At 40.5% G+C, this 14107-nt stretch overlaps 1 protein-coding gene across 2 annotated transcripts in view; it reads left to right on the top strand.

Annotated features, from left to right (window-relative positions):
* The first annotated feature begins 2372 nt into the window (after positions 1–2372).
* LOC121962831 (vang-like protein 1) overlaps positions 2373–14107 on the top strand; it is a 66552-nt gene continuing 54817 nt past the window's right edge. For both annotated transcript variants that reach the window (XM_042513142.2, XM_042513141.2), the window contains exon 1: positions 2373–2515. The gene's annotated coding sequence lies outside the window, so the exon portion shown is untranslated. The remainder of the gene's footprint in view (positions 2516–14107) is intronic.

The raw sequence follows: 14107 nt of genomic DNA, 5'->3' as shown, positions 1-14107 counted from the left end.
GGGAAATTTGCTTTTTCACTTCATTTCCCATTAGTCTCTATGCCAAGATAAACTAACCGGTTGCTGGCTGTAGTGTCATACTGTATATGCACTGTAAAATAATAGATAATAAATACATAATACATAAATAATAATAAATCCTAATATATATTTACCCTAAGTTTTAAGTTTCCTTGAAATGTAGCTGTATTTACTGAATTTTGTGAAGTTGTTGCAACTCAAAAATGTAATTACCTTGTTCTCTCTCAGTGTTAGCAACTTCAGTAAACCAAGTTAGTCTTACTTAACGTGATCATCACAAAGAGGATTTTGTAAACGGTGAAGTGAGGAGATCTGCAAGTTCTGTTTAAAATGTTTAAGTATATGCAAATATGGTTGAATTTAATATGTGGTAATTTATCGTATGTGTAGACCTTGAACTAATGACTAAGGACAAAATCTGGACTCCGTAGATGGATCAGTAGGGAACCACTGCTCTACATAGATTATATGAAATTAAAAAAAATGTAATAAATTGAATGATTTTATTCTGGTACAGTAGATAAATCCAGACTCTACAACTTCAACAAACAAACCATACAACAAAACAATATCACAATATACATACAATAATAACAAAGATTATAAAAAAGTACGAATCTGCTTTAAAATTATAAAACAAATATCAGCAGACTTTATCAATCTGTTTTGAAAAGAGTTAACTTAAGGAGGCTTAGAGACACACTTTAGTGGAAATCATAACTATTATTCCAAAAGTGGATAACAGGCTGAGCATCATATATTCTGTGAACTTATTCCTGTAAGCCACATATACAAATATCTCTAAATATCGCAACTCTTAAATATCTCTTCCTTGGCAGACACTCGAGCAATAAAGCATTCCTGTAGTTGATGCCAATAAAAATACCAGTGCCCCCGAGCTCTTCCTGTAACACTTTACAGTGAGTTATAGCATATATAGCAGCAGAGGAGGGTCAGCGTCGGATATCAAATAAATCTGTGGTCTCCTTGATTAAAGGGCTAGACGTTACAGATGGAAAGGAGAGATATTTGTTTACATTCTCCTCTAAGAGGCTGCTCCAAGGCCTCGGTGACTTCATTGTGTCTCTTTCACCGACTGTGTCCAGGCCAGATTGCTATCACTCCACTGTTCTGTTCTGTTGCTTCGAGTGTGTGAGAGGTTGTATCACTGACAACTGTTTACCTTGTTCGACTTCATGAGCTGTGACCAAAACACTCCCTGAGAGTGGGTGGACGGCACAATAGCAGGAGCTTTGACTCTTGTCTAAATATTTAAAAAAAACCTCTGTAGAAAAAGTCAATTTTTCGGTTTGGTGTGATATGTGTGCTTGGTGACAACAGAAGATGTTCCAGCTTGTTTTATTGAACGTTGACATTGATGTTAAGCAAATCTAAGACTTGTTGAGGAAACAGCAGCAGTGTGAGATGCTGCCATTCTCCGCTCCCATCTGCTTGTTTAGAGCGACATCACTGGCTCCTAATAGTTTTTATCTACAGGAGGTGTTCATTCACAAATTATCAGCAGTGACAAAAGAATTACAATATTATTTTAAAGTGTTAGATATATACTTAATCTTTCCATGCTATAACATCAGTGCTTTTTGCAGTCACTTTTAAATGAGCTTTAAGTTAATGATTAAAATCATTTTTCCCCCAGTTGCCGTAGTATCTGACCGTGTAATGACAAGAAGAAAGTGATGGTTTTTGGGAATTAAAGTCATGGCCACTTAGGCACTTAAATGTGCACTTACATCAATTTATGGACCATAGCTCTTCGGATTTTTGGACGCATTTGGGGCAAAAATTAAGAGCGCAATATAATCAGATTAAGGCGTGTCATACATTCAAGTATGATGGTTTGTAGGTTCACTTTTTTAAAGGTGTAAAATATGCAATTGCAATTTTTCCATCTTTTCAAAAAGTTTGTTGCAGTCAAATAGAAAAATGAATTGAAATTTTAAGACATTTTTACAAGGTGACTGATAGTTTGTGGAAAACCCATAAGCACATGTTATGTAAATATAAATATTTCTTAACACAAAATCAGAGGGAGGGTCTTGGTGTTTTGGTATTTTTTTTTTTGCCATTCATTTTTGGATTTTTAACAACTAATAATGAAGAATTTAAAGCAAGCCTACCCTCATTGGGGCCCCTCCTGGTGCCCACTGTGAGAACCAGTGGATTAATTTACGCCCTTGTATACAACACATTACTGTAATTAACCAACTCAATAATAAGCACTTGTACTTGCTGTGTGTGATATTGGTGGCGCCTTCACGTGTTGCAGACACCCCCCCCTAGCGCCATATTTCCGTACTACAGCCCCATATGCTGAGAAGCTCTGCCCCCTGTGAAATTCCTGACTGCCAGGGTGATTCCTCCGGTCACCAAAGGGCTGCTTCCTGCTGTAGCCTACCGTGAGCTCTGGGGCAAACTATTTAATAACCTCTGGATAAATGATCAACCACGGGAATGATATCTCCACCGATAAAGGGTGAGTTATAATTAAATAAGGCGGGCGATAGTGTCGGTCATATGTATTCTGCAGATGTTAGTGTGCGGGCTCAGTAGTGTGTGAAGCTCTCTGCCTTACATGCTATAATGTCCTATATTGATTCGTGAAGCCTATAAAATGTAGGTTACCGTGTCTGCCTATTTTTATACTCACAGGACAAAGGCTGTTGTTGGGGCTGAATGCATGTTTTTAAAGAAAGACTTGGGAACACGCCCTTGCTGTCTTTGCTACCTGTATGAAAGGGAACGCTTTCAACTTCATTTGAATGCCCTCAAACTGCGGTCGCACCAACGCACAAACACACTCTGGGGGAAGTTTAACCGTATTTGTGAATTTTTCGCCACAGTGTCGAGTTTGTTACATTGTCGCTTTGGTCGTGGACACGTTATCATAGCGCCTGTGTCACGCAGAAACTCGCAGAGCCTCTGTGAGACAGTAAAAAGTCAACTATGTTTCATACGGTTGACTGGATCCGCATTACCCCGGCTGGTGCACCGCAGCTCAGCTGTAAACTGTAACCTGCGGCGGCAGAGTTGACGCGGACGGATACATTGTAGCACTCCCAGCCTCTGAAAACAACCAGTACGCCAAGAAACATGCCGAACAGCCGTTTGAAACCGCTGTGGCGTGATTTGGGTTTTCATGTAGTCGCATAAATGGGTTACTGAGGTGAGGGAGAGTAGGAGGGGGGGCTGTCGAGGCCACGGTGAAACCAGGGAGTTTCCTGCCGGTAGGTCCGCCTGCCTGGCGGGTCACAGGTAGAGACAGGGCGGGGAAACCTGCTCTGGAGCTCCACCACACAGACGTGACTACTGGTAAAGTAGCCTACTTTCCTATTTGCTTGAATAATTTTAAGTTTAATATAACTTATTTCAATGACGGTGTATAGTTCAGAAGGTTATTTGGGGTTTATTAAATGTGTTATAAGCAGTTATTCATGTGAAATTGGTCCGAAATGTTAAGCAGGTGCTCCTGTGGCACGTGCTCAGTGTGGGGACGGCTAATAAATAGCTGTTAATGGTTTTTGTGCTGCTGGATGTCTGCTGTTTTTTAGTCAATTTGTATTATCACTTGACAGGAATTTTTTTCATATAATTTTACATACTTATATTACAAAAAGGGGTTTTGTTGTCTTTACAAATGTTGGGCTGATATTTTTTTTCTTGCAATAAAATTTAATAACTTTAAACTGACTAATAGCAAAATATATTGTATTTATAGTAGAGTGCTCCAGGGATACATTTTTGTAGGCCAGCACAGAAGTTAACATCGCCATAGTTCCCTCGCCAAAAAGCTGATGGGATTTTTCCATCGGATTTTGGATCATTGCGGAAATAAGCTCTGTGGTTATGATACTTACACATTTTGTTCAGCAAGGTAATTTTCACAGATAAACACCACTTTGAGGATTTTTGAAGTGCAAATGCAATTACCAGACGTTTTAATCCAACTTTAGGCTAAGTGAACTACACTATGGTCACGTGACTTTATATCACCACCATAACGAGGCTGTAAAGCCACTTTTTGGCAATTGCCTTTTAACACATCTGTCGGCTTCAAAATTCAAGAGTGAAGTATTTACTGACGTATTTTGTAATGTATAACAAAATGTGAAAGTCTCTTCAGCTTGTGTGAAACACAGACCTTATTTCAGGCTTCTAACCAAAAACCCATTCAAAAAACCCACTGACTTTGTGACGATGTAAGTGCTAAAACGCTTACTCATATCCGTGTTTTAGGAACTTATTCCTGCTCCTTACTCTATCATAAATTATCAGCAGTAATGACGATGTAATGACTAGCTGGGTAAAAGCAACACACCAGTCTGCTTTAAATTACATTACTTTATTGTAAGGCAGCCTTTAAAACCAGGAAAAGACAACATTTACGCTATTATGATACCCATATCATGATAGTGGTAATTTACAATGACATAAAATGACAAATGATTAATCAGCTGTCTGTATAATGGATTTATTGACTCTAGTCATGCAGCTAATGCCAGGCAAACTGTCAGTTTTATCAGGGTCTCTAAGCATACTTTTAACAAATGATTTACAACTTTATCCCTTTTAAAGTGCAGAAATATAACAAATAGACTGCTACTTAGGATTCACGTCATTCTCTTCATGTAACTGAATGGACATGCTTAGTACACAGTCATGCATTTACTTTATTTCATTTAAACATTGTGAACTACTCTCTAAGTAAGGTAAATTGCAATAGAAACGCACTATTTCTCAAATAATCGCTTTCTGAGGAAAAGCTGCTTGGTAGCAGAGCTTGACACCATGAGAACGACATTAAATGGTGACAACAACTGCTTCTTCCGCTCTTTTAATTATGCAAGACCCTCATTACCACGAAGACTTGTTTGTTGTGGGTGAGATAAACGTTTGAGAGTTGCGCACAGATTCTTCTTCTCTTTCCGTCCCAGAAAAGTGGTGGTGGTTTTTCGTGACAGCTGCAGAGAGAATATTGGTAGCGATGATGGCACCTGTCAAGAGCTCTCAGATGTGAGGTGTGTGCTTGAGCACGGCGAGCCTCATGGGTGTGTTGCTTGCTTACGGAGCTCACAGCATGTGCGTTAATATCAGTTAAAATCATTTAAATGCAGGGTTGTCAGGGTGAAGTTTGTCTAGATATTTAAGTGTATTTCTGCGGTTTTTCCAGTCACATCTCTTGTATCAGCAGAGCATAGTGCTGCATTAGCCAGAAATCTAAGCTGCCAGTCAACTACAACGGCCTTTTGTGTCGCCTTGGAGATTTTCATAAACAAGAGGTACAACCACCTCATGTGCCTTCAAGGGACTGTTAACACCTTGAGTACTTAATTCATTTCAAAGAAGAAGAAAGGACTCGCTTTTTCACTCCTTTTCATTTCATCAATAGACAGCTTTGCCACAGTAGGACTTCTGGCTTCTTGTTAGTTTTCAGTGACGTCTTAAAAAAAACAGTCGAGTCTCCTGGGAGGAAACAGGCAATATGCCAGTGTCATTTATTCCTCCTGTCAAAGTCAGGCCTTTGCAGCTCAGCTCTGAGCATGCTCTTGTGATATGCAAGATAAACGCTGATACCAGTGGGGAAATCAGGTCATTGAAACAGCGAGAAGTGAGATTCACTGAGGTGAAATGTGTAATCACACATCACAAGAGAAGAAGAAGCTACAGAAACACTGAAAGGCATATCTAAATCAAACATATGGCCCGTAGGCCAAAACCTGCCCACTAAAAGGTCCAATCTGGCCTGCTGGATGACTTTGCAAAGTATGAAATTTCAAAAATAGTCATTTATACTAGTGCCCGACTAGTATTCTAATTCTTTTTTTTTTTTTGGATTGCTGGAAATGAAATGAAATAGATAGTTCATGAAATCGACTAGTACATTTTTGTTGAGGACATCTGTAATTATATACAGACAAAAAAAAGTATTCATGTAAAAAGATTTAAAAGTAAAACTCCCACATATCCATCTTGGAATGACTAAAAATCAAGGTGCTATTAAAAAAATAGCTCCATTATTCCTAGCAATAACTGACATTTTTAATTTCATTTTTACTGTATCAGAGTTTAATGAACTGCGAAATATCCGATGGTTTTACTGCTCCCACCCACCTGACGTCTAATTGGACTGTATGTGGCCCCCAAACTAAAATGTTAATGAATTATAAATGCATTGTGTAAATATAATTCATCAGTATTCTAAAAATAGATTTCGTTCGCCTCAACGAATTTTTAACATTTAACTGTAAATAAGTCCGACGATTGGCAGTAGATTGTCAGTCGATCCCTGACTCATTTTAAAATGAGCCTTGAAGCTCCTGGATCAGCTGATGGTACTCCCCGTGATTTCTCCTCTTTCGAAGAGTCTCATAAACCCACCAAGATCTCCATTTCTCTGTGACCGATGCACTATTTTGGGAACAGCCTCTCACACTCAGTTAGAGCCAGACCAATTTAATGCAGATTTTTTATACAGATCTGTGTGTTTACTGCACAGCAAAATAAAGACTAAATAGACCTGCACTTGTATAGTTCGTTTATAATCTTCTGACCACTCAAAGTGCTTTTACACTGCATGTCTCATTCACTCATTCATGCATCCTTTCACACACTGGTGGCCGAGGCTATCATATAAGATGCCACCTGCTACTCAGTAACCCTTCACACACAACCCCAGCATACCTTTAATGCTGCCAGTCTCCCAAAGCACTTGTCTTGACTTTATCTGAGGTGATCCCACAGTGTCAGACTTTGAAAACCCCCGGTGTATAACAGCTAGATAAGCTCACCGCAGCTAATGCAATCATCAACAGCAGGTTTATTTACTGACCGTGCAGGATCTGGTCATTGTGGTTGCCTAGTAACACCAGCACAAAAACGCAACAGGTAAAGGCCAGATGTGAATCAGGCATAAGGGTCTGAGTCAGTGTTAGTCAGACATACCTTACTGAGAGCAGATAGAAACTGATAGCGGTTTGTAATCAACGCTGCCTGCATGCTAACCATCTTTTCAGTCAATGGCAAACAGATTATAAGCATCCAGTCTTTTGAAATGCTAATACAGACTTGGATCTGCTTGTGTTGTGTGTCTCTCTGCTTCCGTGTGCCTCCTTCACGTCTCGCAGGATATCTGAGAGGTTAAATTCGGTGACACTCTAGAATGTTGATTGAATTCCACAGAATTAATGACCCTCATTTGCTCAGTCATGGACAGGAACACAGCGAGCATGTGACCGAGGCCAGACTTCCACCACACTGACTCGCTTTTTTGTTCCCTCGTGTCCCTGCACGTCTCGTGACCGCGGCCGTCACGGAGTTACCTCCTCTCAAGCTGAAGCAAAGTCATTATGTTGCACGAGCTGGTTGTCTCTTGCTATGATGCGAGCGGAGAATGTGTTATCGTCGTGATAATAGCGGCAGATTACGAGGGCGTCGTGGTTTTGGAGGGAGGGATGAGGCGAGAGCGAGAGGTGTCAGAGTACGAGCCGCATGCTGACGGCTGGACGAGACAGAGCTGGCTTCATTTCTGTGAATGACAAAAGCAGATGTGTTCAACAGATTATCTCAAAATCTCACGGCCTAGTTATCCAGAATAAGTAATTTGGTAATTATGTGATAATCCCTATTTTTGAATGTAAAACCCATCATCCCATGTTGGGTCTTTTCTCAGATTGGCATTATCCCAAGACCACATGTTGTCTACAGCTTCAGCCACGGTGGGGATAACTTGTCTTTTCCTGTCTTTTGTGCTATGGTTCAGTGGGATTATTATTATTCTAAATGAAATAAACCGCTGTTCTACGATGGATCAGTGTAAAAACTGTGCTGTAATGGTACAGGAAGCAAAGACGTACCATAAAAGACTGTGAGATTTCAGGATTAATCACTGTAGAGTGTGAATGAGACGCAGGGGGCTTTTCACTTCTATTCTGCAAAAAGAGCGGATGAACGGCTTGCATGAAAGGAGGATTCAATTGAAAACATAACGGATCATCCCATCTGCTTCATTAGATGCTTAATTTTCCGCTTCACACGGGGAAACTGGAAGTAGTCTTCCTACTCTATGCTTGACTACTCAAACAGTGTCTTCAGAGGGTCAGGTCAGTTTGCAGGGCAGCGCCTTTGTGGTTCAGTGACTTCAGACTGGCTTTAAAGGGACAGTTCACCCCAAAATCTACCATCAGAGCTATTCTAAGTCTAGAATGTTTCAGTGTGAGTTGCCGGGTGTTTGAGATTTCTGCCTTCTTCTTGGCTCGTGGTGCTCAAAGCGCCAAAAAAAAACCCCACATTTGAAACCTCAATAGCAATGTCTATTTCCCTGAATCATGACCTGGTTACTCAGGCTAATCCACAGACCTTGTTGTGAGCAGTTTGATGTAAGAACTATTTTCTTTTTAACTCACAACAGCTCATCTGTCCATTTGTCCATTTGTCCATCTGTCCATTCTTGTGAATGGGATATCTTAAGAATGCCTTTAAGGAATTTCTTCAGATTTGGCACAAACGTCCACTTGGACTCAACTTGTGTTGATTAGATTTTGGTGGTCGACATCTTGTCTGTCTCATACTAGTTAATTCACATGCTACTTAAGACCAAATTTCACAAAAAATGTCTAAGGGGCTGTTAACACGGCAACAGATCTTGCATGAAATGTTAAACTCTTGTTGCAGGTTTGCCTTTTGTTCACTCGTCAATAACGTTTTGAGGGCATAAAAACGCAAACTTTTGAAACCGGGCTCAAGAGTGAAATCTTTTGAAAGCGCCGCCTCTTCTGTTACCGTGTAAACTGGCAACGATGTTACGGCTGCACTTAGCGAATATGCGTGGTGTTCTGTTACGATGTGTCATTTCAAAGTTACTACTAGCCTGGCGTGCGTACTACTGTGTTTTCAGTTGTTTTTGCGGATCCGTTTACACATGATCATTTCACAGTTTTAACATATGAACGTGGATTTTTTAAAAAGCAAAGAAAAGTAGGGTCGTTCTTGTCTATACATGCCCTGATAGGAAAAAAACAATGATTTAATGACATTTTATATTTAAAAGTCAAAGGTCAACTTCACTGTGACACCATGATGTTCTGCAAAAACACTTTCTGGCTCTTATTCAGCATCATATCTCAGGAACAGAAGGGGAGACATTTGGTCAGGCACTGAATTGGTGACACTAATCTGTTCACCCTGAAACTGTGCTGATTGTATAAATCTTCTGAAGCATCAACAACCAGGAGTCTGTCAGGAGTGAACTGTCTCTTTAAAAGTTTTTAGTGTGTTATCAGCTCTGTAAATCCAGTCGGTTCTGAGTCAGTCTTGTTCTTCCCTGGAGTTTCCCTAAACAGCTTCAGAAAGGTCTGTTTCAAAATGACTCTTAATCAGCTCAAGCTGCAGCTGTAACAATACTGTGCGTTTCTGTGTGAGCTTCACACAGCGTTTGTGCCCAGTATAAACATGAAAACACTGAGGATGATGATGTTTGAGACATTACACTACATACTGCCAGAATCAAGTTGCCAAAGTGTCCGTGTTTCCGTGTACTCTCTTGAGCCGTTGATAATAGCATCCCGCCAAGTGGCGACGCTGACTGCCTTTATTGGACGTGAGAGGTGCAGCCGAGCAGAGCTGATTTGTTTACGGCGGCTGACAGCAGACGTCTCGTGGCTCCGGTGTAACTTCGCTCCGGCTCTGCGCTCAGAGATGAAAGTATTTTCTTGGGCTGTTTGTGCAACGTTGTTTGTTTGCATTCCCAGTTTAGGGCTGCTGGATGTTTATCCTGTCGCTGTTCCTCGAGTCAGCGCGCAGGTTGTTACACCTGTTAGCTTGTGTGTGTGTTGTTTTTCCTCCGTATGGTTTATCTGTCAGGAGACTTTTTTTAGCCCCGGTGTTTTGTTGGGGCATTTGAATCTTGTAGTTTTTTTTTTTTTTCTTGTGAATATCAGAGCTGAAACGCTCCGGTGCTGTGTTACCTCGAGGAATTTGGGATAAGTTTGGCACGCAGAAGTTTCCCTAGATAATGATACATGCGGGGTTCCCACGGTCATGGAAAACCTGGCACAGTCAAGGAATTTCACAATCACATTTCAAGTCACGGAACTAGTAAAAACTGTTTTGAAAAAATTATGGAAATCTGTTGCGTGCAATATATTAAATGACATTAATGTAATATAATGGTGAATTTATTTTCTGTTGCTGATGATGTGTCTTAGCTGAAACGTGTCGACGTGTGACAAAGTTGCGTTTGTTTCTTTATTTTCTGCCCGCGTTCTGTCTCTCCCTTCATGTCCTCTTTTGGGCAGACATGAAGGGATCACTTTTGGCTGAGGGGAGGGGCATACAACTTCAAATGGCTGCATTTTTCATCGATTTTACCACTGATTTTTGAAGAAAACATACATTCCAAAAGGGATTTTTTGAATCTTATTTGTTTGAAAAATACCGGGCAATGGAGCAAGAAAAAAAAAAACAGGGTCTTTGAAAAGTCATGGAAAAGTTTTGAAATTTTGTCCATGAAAATGTGTGGGAACCCTGTTCATGTTTCACAAAGTGAATAAAACGGCCTTGTCAGAGACGGCACCCCCTCGTGCTCCATGATTGCTGTGATATGTTGCCCCTCCTCCTCTCCCGCTCCTTGTTGCCGGTGTTTGCCAGGACAAACAGACAAGCCGGCAGCTCAGCAGGGGTCTTGGATTACTGTGAAGAACCTGCCAGGGCTCCCGGCCTCCCTCCCCTCCGCGGTAGGGGATTCCTATTTCAGCTTCGGACTCTCCCCGCAAACTTGAAGTAGTTCCGCTTACCAATTTTCTCTGGCACGGCAGAGACAGAAACCACATGTGAGAACACCCGCAGATCCTGTTTCACTTCAGCGTAGACCTCGGTGGCGGGCCTCTGGCCGGGCCCGTGGTGAGCATGTGTACTGTACTGTGTGCTCAGCGGGAAGTATCTGAAACGGTTAGCCATGATGTGAGGAGACTCCTGCACTCTGTTAGGAAATAATCGATCAGCTCCTAACCGAGCTCCTCTCTTTCCTCGTGGCTGCACTCTGACTGAACCTGGACCACGCACTCATTTAACCCTATTAATCCCTCATTTAGCTGCGCGCCCTTGCTTTTAAGAGGATTAAAACAGGTGATGGAAATACCTCTGTGATTGTGTCCAGCTTGCTGAGCAGTCATTATTCATGGGTAAATTCCTGCAGTCGAGCTTTAGCGGTGTCTGGATACGTCCGTCCTGATGCAGGCCTCTTTAAAACTTCTCAAATTGTCCACAGAGGCCAGAACCACATGTTTAAACCAGCATATATTGTTAATGTGAATGTTTTTTTCGAACACTACATGTAATAGATTTTTTAAGCGAGGTTGCACAGTCTGTATACTTACGTTAGATCAGAAGATCTTTACCATTCTGTCCACACTTTGCACATTACATTTCAGACAAATAGCCAAATAGCCGTGCAGCCATGTGTTCGTACTGCCGACTCTACTGAGTCTGTTAACGCTGCTGATTCTAGTGCGTGCGTTCGCCGTCGTCTTCTTCTGTGTTTTTACTCGCCGCTCTGTAGACGGATGCCTTTATGTGCAGGTGCACGTTGTTCTTCTATGGTGTGTCGTTCCAAGGTTCTTTGCTAACTGCTGGCCTGGCTGGCATACTGCGGTGATTTTGGTTGTTTTTACAGACGAATAACATTTTCATGATCAATGGAATCTTTTAGAATTTTGTTTTTTTTTTGCGAGAAACTTGAATAAGCACAGCCGTTAGATACTTGTTGACGTTTTCTCACATTAATCCATTTTTTAAAAGATGTTTTTCATGTGAAAGAAGTATATATGGAAGGTTTTTATTATTATCATTGTCGTTTTTTCATGAGAGAATGGGCCTTTTCCAAGGTAGTGTAATGACTGACTGACTGACTTTAGTTATTTAGGGAACACTCATTGTCTCCCTGTCACACCAAGGGGCGAATAAATAACAACAAAACGAAATCAACAACAACAACAACAGCAACAAAATATGAGCTGTTGACCAAGGTGTTATTTGGTGAACAGTTATAGTGGCCTCCTGTTAATTTCACTTTGAGACCTCCGCTGTAAACTAATATTATCAGATCTGAATGACCAAATTAAGTCAAATGAAAATGTGTTTGAGGCTTTTTTAAAACTTGGAGGACTTGAAAGTTGCCCATGTTAACAAAGGCTTTCAGAAAACCCCGCTTCACTTGAAGTACTGAGTAGGATCAGTAGCAGCTGGCGGCTGCTGCTGCAGCTGCAGAGAACCAGTTGAGGGAGGATTTGTCACCTTGTGAGGATGATTCAGGCATTTAAAAATGATTTGCACAACGAGAATATACAAAATATGCAGTTGCGCAACCTTCAAAGTATTTCCAGTGGTGTGACAGTCACGCTAGCATGCATACACACACAACAGGGTCACTCACAGATGTGCCGTCACCACAGAACTGGGTCATACAAGATGTTTTGTGTATTTTTGGACCCAGTGAAGTGTGTTTCCCTCTAAGTGGCAGATAAAGATTGTAGTTTAAACTAAGTGTTTCTCTTTCCTGGAGTCATGAATGCAGAAAAGCAGGGAGGCAGACGGGTCGCTCGGTTTCTCACCACCTCTGAGGCGACTGGAGTCATAAATCAGTTATAAATCTTTAGTGCTGGAAGCCGGGCCTCAGAGTTTCAGTGGTGGTTTCGATGGGGAGGCGCAGCGCGGCTTTAGACCATGTCAGGACAAAGTGGTGGTATGAAAGAGGAGATAGGAGAGCGTTTGAAGCACTCTGGATGATTGATGCTGATATCAGAAAATAGGAATGTGCTTTACGTCCCCTAAAATACTGCAAATAGATTACTGTAAGCCCAAACATACTGTCACAAACTCAAATAGCTCTCTGCTTAATATCAGCTGTTTCTGTCCCAGAGGGTTTATGGATGTTTAGTGGTGGAATGTAACTAAGTGCATTTACTCAAATACTATACTTGAGTACAAATTAAGTACTTTACTGAAGTATTTTCATACTTTTACTCCTCTACATTTATACTTTTTACTTTACTGCATTTATCTGAACACTTTAGCTGCTTTACAAATTCACACTTTTGCATAAAAACATAACAAGGGTTTAAAATATGTTTGGTATACATTCAAATACCAAACAGTTTGTACAAGTACAGCTGCAATATTTAGTTGATTAATCATTTGATTGACAGAAAATTCCCACCCCCTCATTTTATGACATTTTTAAATTTCTTTTTTTTATAAATTTCTTTTTTTATTTGATAATGTTAAGTTATAAAATTCGGAGTGTTTAAATATATATATATATATTTTTTTTTTTCAAATAAATTGAGGGGGTTTGGGGGTATTTTTTGTTTTATATATTCCTAATAATACTTACAAACTTTTACTTAAGTTCCATTTTTAATGCAGGACTAAAACTGTGTGTTATCAGTACTTATACTTCGGTAAAGGATCTGAATACTTCATCCACCACCGTGGATGTTTAATGCAGAGTGTTGGCAGGGTAGCTCAAAGTACACATGTAGGGAAGAGCGTGTTATCTGAGCAGAAATTTGACTTATGAGTTAAGTTTTAACTACATGTGTATTTCACACCTCACATTTTTCATCTCACCCAGCGCTGTCTGTGTGTGTGTGTGTGTGTGTGTGTGTGTGTGTGTGTGTGTGTGTGTGTGTGTGTGTGTGTGTCATGCAGGTATGATTGGTGAGTGTTTACAGCATGCCTCAAGCTACCCATGACTCACTTCTCTCTCTCCATTCGTGCAGTTAAAGTCAAACACACTTTTAATGTGACTCTTTTTAGCCAAATGTGTCATTCAGGCAGCTCTCATCTTTCACTTTACTTACTCTGACTGAACTCAGAGGTGAAATGTACCCGAGAACATTTTACTCTAGTGCTGGACCTAAATTTTTGTCCTTTATTTTATTTGTCCTTTTTGTTTTCATTGCACTTTGTACTTTTACTCCAGGACATTTCAGGGGGAAATATTGCACTTTTTATCTTGCTATATTTACCTGAATGCTGTATTTACTGTAAAAATTAAGATTTGCATGAAAAA

Source organism: Plectropomus leopardus, chromosome 24 (genome assembly GCF_026936395.1).
Source record: "Plectropomus leopardus strain MGB_pleo_1.0 chromosome 24, ASM2693639v1, whole genome shotgun sequence".
Lineage (NCBI taxonomy): Eukaryota > Metazoa > Chordata > Actinopteri > Perciformes > Serranidae > Plectropomus > Plectropomus leopardus.
This window is presented reverse-complemented; position numbering and strand designations above follow the sequence as displayed.